This window comes from Teleopsis dalmanni, chromosome 2, assembly GCF_002237135.1.
Source record: "Teleopsis dalmanni isolate 2A chromosome 2, ASM223713v2, whole genome shotgun sequence".
NCBI classification, from domain to species: domain Eukaryota; kingdom Metazoa; phylum Arthropoda; class Insecta; order Diptera; family Diopsidae; genus Teleopsis; species Teleopsis dalmanni.
In genome coordinates, this window is record NC_051847.1 from 211,563,796 (window position 1) to 211,571,700 (window position 7,905).

Here is a 7,905-nt window from a genome sequence, read left to right on the forward strand (position 1 = left end):
AAAATGTTGTTGAAAATGTGTTTCAAATTTAAAACTAATGATATTTACTTAAAATTAAATTTTTGCTACGAAATAAATAAATAAATTAAATAAATTGGCTACGAAAAGATTTTAAATCTTTATGACCCCTTTTCTTACCGACATGAGAGAGTTGTCATTTTGTAAGATTATGGACTTGGTCAAGTTTATCGACTTACTAGGTTAGTTCCCCTTTACTTAAATGAGGACTCGCGCCTTTGATATTTGTTTGACGCTAACCACTGCGGTCCTTTCGGGAATCCTTCAAGTCTGCATATAAGGCAACGGCTTTGGCTATACAATCAAATAAAATAATTTTTTAGTATAACATTATGATCATTTTATCAATGCTAAAAATAAAATAATAATAGTTAATCGAATCGATAATAAACATATATTATATTTTAATTAATTAAATTTGTATAATAGAATTTTATGATTAATTTATTAATAATATAATATTATTATTTTGTATTCATAGCAATTCAATTTTTTTGTGATTAAATTTCTTTGTGACATCATAACGTGAAATAATCAAATTTGATTGAATTTTCCGCTTGCAAAAGTATCTTACACAAAAATGTTATTCAACACAAAAGAAATCAATTTAATTATACGTTGTATATGAAAATCTACAATAACAATCTATGAGATGAAATAGACAATTATTTCTTCCTTATTTGACAAAGCATTTTTGGTTATTAAGAAGCCTGTGGTATAAAATATATGGTAGATATATTTATATAATAGAATAGAGAAACAATTGTTTAAATGCTATGAATAAATATATTTCAGTATGAAATGTAATAGGGATTAAATTGATTTTGTAATAAGAACCTAGACAAATGAAAATATATCCATTATTAATTTATGCATAAAAAACACACAAATAAATAAATGTATTATTATTGGAGGGTATTTGTGGAAGAAGGCTTTTAATTAACCTGGTCTTAACTGAAGGCAATTAATAGTCGTAATAGTCAACCTCAAAAACATGGTTGGAAGGTTTAGATCCTGGCGAAATACAGAACTATTCGATTGCCACAGAACTGTAGGTAATGTATGTTGAAGTTTTTAATTTTAGAAACACATCCAGTAACTCATCCATCCAGTGCCTCCGACCCACTGATTACTTGGGGAATTATGTCATATGTTGTCATGTGTTTAAGTTTTATGGAAATTTTGGTTCACTATATACTCGTATTAATGTTTTGTTAGGTCTTTTTTTTTTTGGTGTCGAACCTGGAGGAAAAATCTTCTGAGGATACAAATGGCCCGTACCATTTACATGCCCGATTCATGCACTAATCAATTGAGTCATACATGCCTACGGACTAAAAAGTCCCCACATTCTCAGCTCAAAATCCTGGAAATCCTTGCAGTACAACCAGTTAAGGTATTCCTTCACAGGGCAGGTTAGTAGAGCACTTAGCGTGCTTTCACTCCGATTGTGTACTAAGTATTTCATCCGCTCTAACAATATTTATTGTTCTAGAGATTATGCACTTGTATAGGCTCCACTCCTCAATGCTTGCCAACATCTGCATTACCATAGTAGAAGGGTTGGCTTCACCAATTAGTGTCTCTAGATTTTGTCTAGTATCTACGAATGTTATACAGTCTCTAATAATATAGTCGGGACTCTTAATTTTATACGGACAAAACTGGCAGTACGGGTTACTTGCCAGTCTCGAACCGGTATAAGTATTCACGGAAGCAGCCATGCCCCGTAAGGAACTGCGTTAATTGAAATCTCAAGTCCCTGAATCCTCGGTTAATCTAAACTTTTATATTTGAAATTAATGAATACGTCCATCTCGATTTTTGAGAATGGTCCCACCTACGTTGCCATTCATTAAGGTATTTGTCTCTTATTTCTAGATAAGAATCTGACAAAGATTGCTCAGTTTCAGGCGTTCGTAGACGAGAACGCAGAAAAAAACTGTCTTTGGCAAAGAGCGTTTCAAGGTCTATTGTCATACGTCCAGCCATGTTAGGTCTGAAACTATTCAATTGCTCGAAAACATTTAAGTACATTGGTAAAGAGCCTATGACTGTACTATATGTTTATCTTATATTTATCAGTTTGTTTTTATTGTGATTATATTTATATTATTTTATAACAAAAACAATGAATCCAAAATAATGAAATAACCATTCTAATAATCAATTTCTTCATACCCACTTTCTATATATTTTACGTAAATTGAAAACATTCTTTCGCAATTTTTATCTAAGCTGGAAAAAAAATTCCTTGAAAGATTAAATCTGTTTATTTTAGCATATGTAAAACCTCAAGAAGTTGTTGTTTCCGATGCTTAGAACTGTCGACGCGTATTTGACAGATTTATTTCGTATCAACTCAATTGAAAAGTAAATTTCATTCTCAATCCAAATAAAGCGGATAACCTGACGACGTCTTTGCTGTTGTACGTCATTTGAGATTGATTTGGTTTGCATTGTGCCCGCACAGAATGACTTGTGGGTGTAGGAGCACTGAGCAAGGTTTGGTTGCTTGTTTGGATGCGGATATGTGCAAGTGACAGATTTATTTGCTTTGCTGTCAGCACATTGCACGTTCCTTTGGCAATGATTTCGCCAGCTGTTTTTGTCAGATTTTCATATTGAACAATATTCGAGGATTGCGTAAAATGCACTGAATTGGAAAAGTATTAAGAAAGTTTTATAATTGTGGAATTGAAGTATATGTATATTTCTAAGATTTACTTTTGTTTTACAATGGAATTGAATAGAGTCGAATAAATGGTATCTTTATATAAGATAAGAATAATGAGAGGCAAAATTGTGATATAAAATTTGTATTACACAATTCGTCATGGAAAATTTTCCAAATAATCATTTTTAGAATTCGAATTTATAAATCTCAAAATTACAACACATTTCTAAAAAAATTTCATATTAATTAACAAACATATGTATCTTTTCGTTAAGTAAACTGACTACATCACAGAGAGAAATAAGTTCGCTATCGAAAAAATAAATATAGTTTTCTTTGAAATATTAAAGAAATATTAATTATTTTAAATGTTTAATGAGTGATTTAGTTATGAGTAATAACAAATTGGAATTGGTTTAGTTTTATTTCAATGTGACGATATTATGCATATATTATGTTTCTTAGTAGATAAGTCAGAGAGAATACTTATATGGTTTGTTAATTCATAGCAGTGACAGGACAGCAGATAATCTTCCATTGGCCTCAATTAATAATTTTTTACTTTGTTACGACACTCCTCACAATACTCTAAAGACGCAGATTAAATTCATTCTGTCAGATTTAGATTATTTCATGTCTTTCGTCTTTACGGATGAACAGTCTGATAAGCTGTCAAAAAAGTACTTCCCTTAAAAGCTATTTCTTCTGAATGCCAAAGCCGGACATTCATAGAAAAAAATATTTAATGTTTCCTTTTTTCTCTTGGTTTTCACATCTTCTGCAGTGAGGATTGTAGGGAATGCGCAGTTTTTCTGCGTGGGTTCTTGAAGTTTCGAGCAATAGTGAATTGCAACTACAAAAATTTTTATTTATTTTTAATTGATTGAATTTTTGGCTGACCATACAGCTGTTTCGAATGTTAGCAAATACACATTATCAGTGGTCTGCACTACTACTATAATCATATAATCGTTTTTCTCTATTAACAAAATTAAGTATTTGGAACATTTTTCATTTTGACAATTTTTTTATTTATTTATAAATTTTTTCTTTATTTAATTTCTAACAGAAACAGCTTAGTATATAAATATAATTACTATCATTATTATTTTCTCGTTAGTATTAAACTAAAACTAAACTTCTAGATGAATTTTAAAAATAATCCTTTTTCGTTTGCATTTAACTAGGACGATATTCTTAAGTGATTTATAAAAATATTCCTTTTTCATGAGTATTTAACTTAAACCAAATTCCTAGGCGAATCATATAAATAATCTTCTTTCATGCTCATAAAATTCGGAACTGCAGTACTTACTTACGAAGATAAGTGTTCTAACTTAAACTTTAAGTTTCTTCTTATCATTCTCTAAACCATATCTTGCAGTATCTTTATCAAAACTCAAATATCTGTTCTTTGTAAACACAATTTCACTAAATGATTTTGAAACATACTTATGTAATCATTCCCATTCTGTTTAATTAATGAATATTTCTTCTTCATTCTTCCTTTAAACGTCTTCAATTGAACAGAACCAAAACGTACAAATGAAGTTAGCAATATGCGGCATTCATTAGGGAAATCGATAGTCAAGCAATTAAAAAATACATTGTTGCAGAGCAGGAAACTGCAGATAATAAAGTGAGGAAAGGAAAGGAAACGAAAGTGTGAAAATGGCTAAGAATAAATGCAACATTGTTTTTGAAAACTGTTGTGCCTTGTGCAAGGATATGTTTACATGACTGGAACATGAAACTGTGTTTAACTGGCACTGCAACATACAATAGTATGGCAAGAAGGAAATACAAAATTCTTTTAAAATACTGCATATATGTAGTATCTTCTGTTAATTAAGGAAAACTCTTTAGTCAGAAGTATAATTTGCAAATTTGTACACGAATTGACACAGAAATTAAAAGGACACCATTTACAGATGTTAAGTCAATCTGTTGGCAATTATTACTATTTTTATAAATAGTGTAGCAATTTGTAATGCAAGATTAATAAATAAAATTCAATGTATAAATAATATATTTTTAATCAAGTATATATAAATAACATTTTCTTTCACATTTTAAAGAAAAAACCATATTAGGTTAGTTTAGGTAAAATTGACGGCTTTGTACACAAATACCAGTTGAGTTCAAGTAATAACCCGTTCTGATACCAGGGCTAAACATTATCTTCTAATTTCGCCCAGACTAAAGGTTAGCGTACCACAAAACCCAAAAAACGACCAATCCATTGGGTTCACTTTCATTTGAGTGTGGAGGTCGTGATTTTCGGTGTTGCACGTACGCTGATCTTTAGTCTACGTATCAACTAGATTAGTCATTATTTCAGCTGAAGTGAGCTTGACAAGTTTATAAACCAACTACTTAATTTCACAGCATCATAGCTCTGTCAGCACGGTAAGAAAATGGAACCTACAGATTTTGAATCTTCTCATAGCCAATGTTCGACACTAACACATGAGGTGGAGTACAGTTTCCTTCTTATCTGCATATTCACAACTAAGACAAAAATCATTATACGGTAGAGCCAGTCTCATAGCATGTCTTTCCAGTATGCAGATACGTAGTGCTGTGCTGGTTTTGCCTTAGTTAATTCAGTTGATTGATACGTTGCTTTTCCAGCTTTAACCAGTACGTTTTTGAGATCTGATAGAAGGGTTCATCTGCTTCATTTTGATTAGCTATACTGAGATATTTTTGTTTTATTGTCAGCTTGGCCGCTGCAAGTGGGTTTTTAAAATAACTTAGAAATTAATGTGCCTACCTAAGAAATGGAGCAGAGTGTCTGTCTTAGCAAATTCTTCTGTGCTGCAGTAAGCTGGAGACTGACATACCTAGCTAGCCCGTTAAGAGAAGTCTGGCGAAACCTTCTCGAATTGTTAAGGATGTGGCTTGAGCATCTACCAGAGATTTGATGGCAGCTTTGGTGTCCGAGAGCATTACGATATTTAAATCGGGGATCTTGTTGTCTAAGACCCATTTCGTTGTATAGACAAATGCCGTTACTTGTGCCAAAAACACACTGCAATGGTGTAGTAGTCGAAAAAAAGAAGAAGTTACTTTCATATGAAGCAAAATCAAATAAATATGGACAATATGGATAATAAATTAAATCAAATAACGAAGAGTAAATTCAAATGTAACTACCGCTGCCTTTATTGGATTAATGATCAGGGCATCTGTATATAAATCTGTGTATATATAATTATTGATATTTTGTTTTTAATTTATTTGGATTTCTTTTTCATTTAATATGTGTACATATTCCCTTACATGATTGAATGCGAGCTCTGTATGATGCATTAAACATGAACTTACTTGTTGAAAATAGGTTAACATGCCGCAAATTACAGAGAGTTTTTTTTTCGTTATTTTTGAGAACAAAGGCAAATGAAAGGAAAAAACATGGAGAATCATGTTTAACAAGAAGATATTTATAAAGCAAAAAAAGCAAAAAAATCGAAAAAATAACTACCATAAAAGTTGTTGCAAATTACTCGGTGCGTATGAGTGTTAAATAATTAAAGAAAACTACATTTGCACTGATACACATGAACACGCACACAGTGGCATACACACTCAGTCCGTCCGACTGGATAGACTGTAAAACAATAAAAAGTTTTCATTTGGCTTGCAACGATGGCAGCACTGATAACTGAAGCAGCAGCAGCAGCAGTAATAGCACCAATAGTAGTAGTAGTAGTAGTAGTCGTCGTAGTCGTCATCGTCGTCGTCGTCGTAGCATAGACAGTGCATACACACAGCTTCGGTATCAGCATTAACATCAACACAAGCGTCAATTTCAACTCCTTTGATTCCCTTTACTACTTTTGCTTCTATTGTGCCTTGTGGTAAGTCTGTATTTGCATATTGGCATGCGTCTATGTGCGTCTGTGTGCGTCTGTGTGCGTCAGTGTGCGTGTATGCAAAGTGCATTGTGGAATCGGCTTTCAATAAAGAAAAACCATTTTTGTATATTTACAACAAAAACAAAAACAAAAACAATCACAAAAGCAAAAGCAAAGAGGAGCAGAAGCAAAACTTTTAATGACTCCGATTTTGTTGGCACTTTTAGTAGCAAATTTATTTTAATATGCAACTCCGTAAATGCACTGGGAAAAAACGAAATGGACGAGCACAAAAGTACGCACGCACTGATTTCATACTGATTTATGCTCTTCGTCTGTTCTTTTCACAAAAAACCGAAAATTTTTTGAATGGTCATACGAGTAATCCCAGAAAAAAATCATTTTATTAATAAAATATTTATTTTTATGCAACCTTACTTTGTCAAACATTGTGAAAAAATACTTGAAAAGCAAAAATATTTTGAAGTTTCTTAATTGAAAATAAATAAAATATGCCAATTTAACAACAACAAAGAGAAAAGACCAAAAATGATGACGTCCGGAAAAATTAATTTATTTATTAAAAAAGAGTTTTGTTTGTCTTGTGTATTATGAACATTTTTTTCTTTTTTGCAAATAAAGTTAAAAATAGAGTTTAAAATACGAATTTTCTTCTTTCAATTCTCCTTAAAAACGGTAGTAGATGAGATCAACTTAATATTTTTTAAGAGTTATAAGGTAACTTCTTTAGGTTGCTTAAAATTCACGACACTATTTAAGGCAATAATTTCAAAGTTGTAAAAAACTAGCCAGTAACTAGTAACTAGTAACGAGTAACCAGAACAAAGATCTAAAACAAACATAACCCTAAAGATTTGATGAAATGAAATAGAATTGTATCTACTAGCAAAATAGACTTTATTTCCAAATTGTTTACTTAGCACGAAGAAGCAGCATTTAAAGAGAAAATAATACCCATCCATACAGCTGAATTTGGTATCGGTTAAATAATTTGGCATTCCAATGGGAGCATTTATTGGCACGTTATACTGATACGTTTGTTAAACCTTCACGGCTCATAATCACTTTAGAGTCTATACATTTTGGCAGAGTTTTCAATTAGATACAATAGTCAGCTGTATTAGCAGTATTAGCTATAATCCGAAATTGATATAGACATCATGTTGATCCTATCTGAAATCAGTGTAAACTATCTAGATTTTTTTGTGAATCTTTGTCGGAAGGACTGTAAATTACTGATTTGTGGGACCACTGATCTTATCACATGGCGTCAAATATCTCTTTCGTCTTAGTCTTGTTAATAACAGTTTATGTCCACATTGTTTTGAG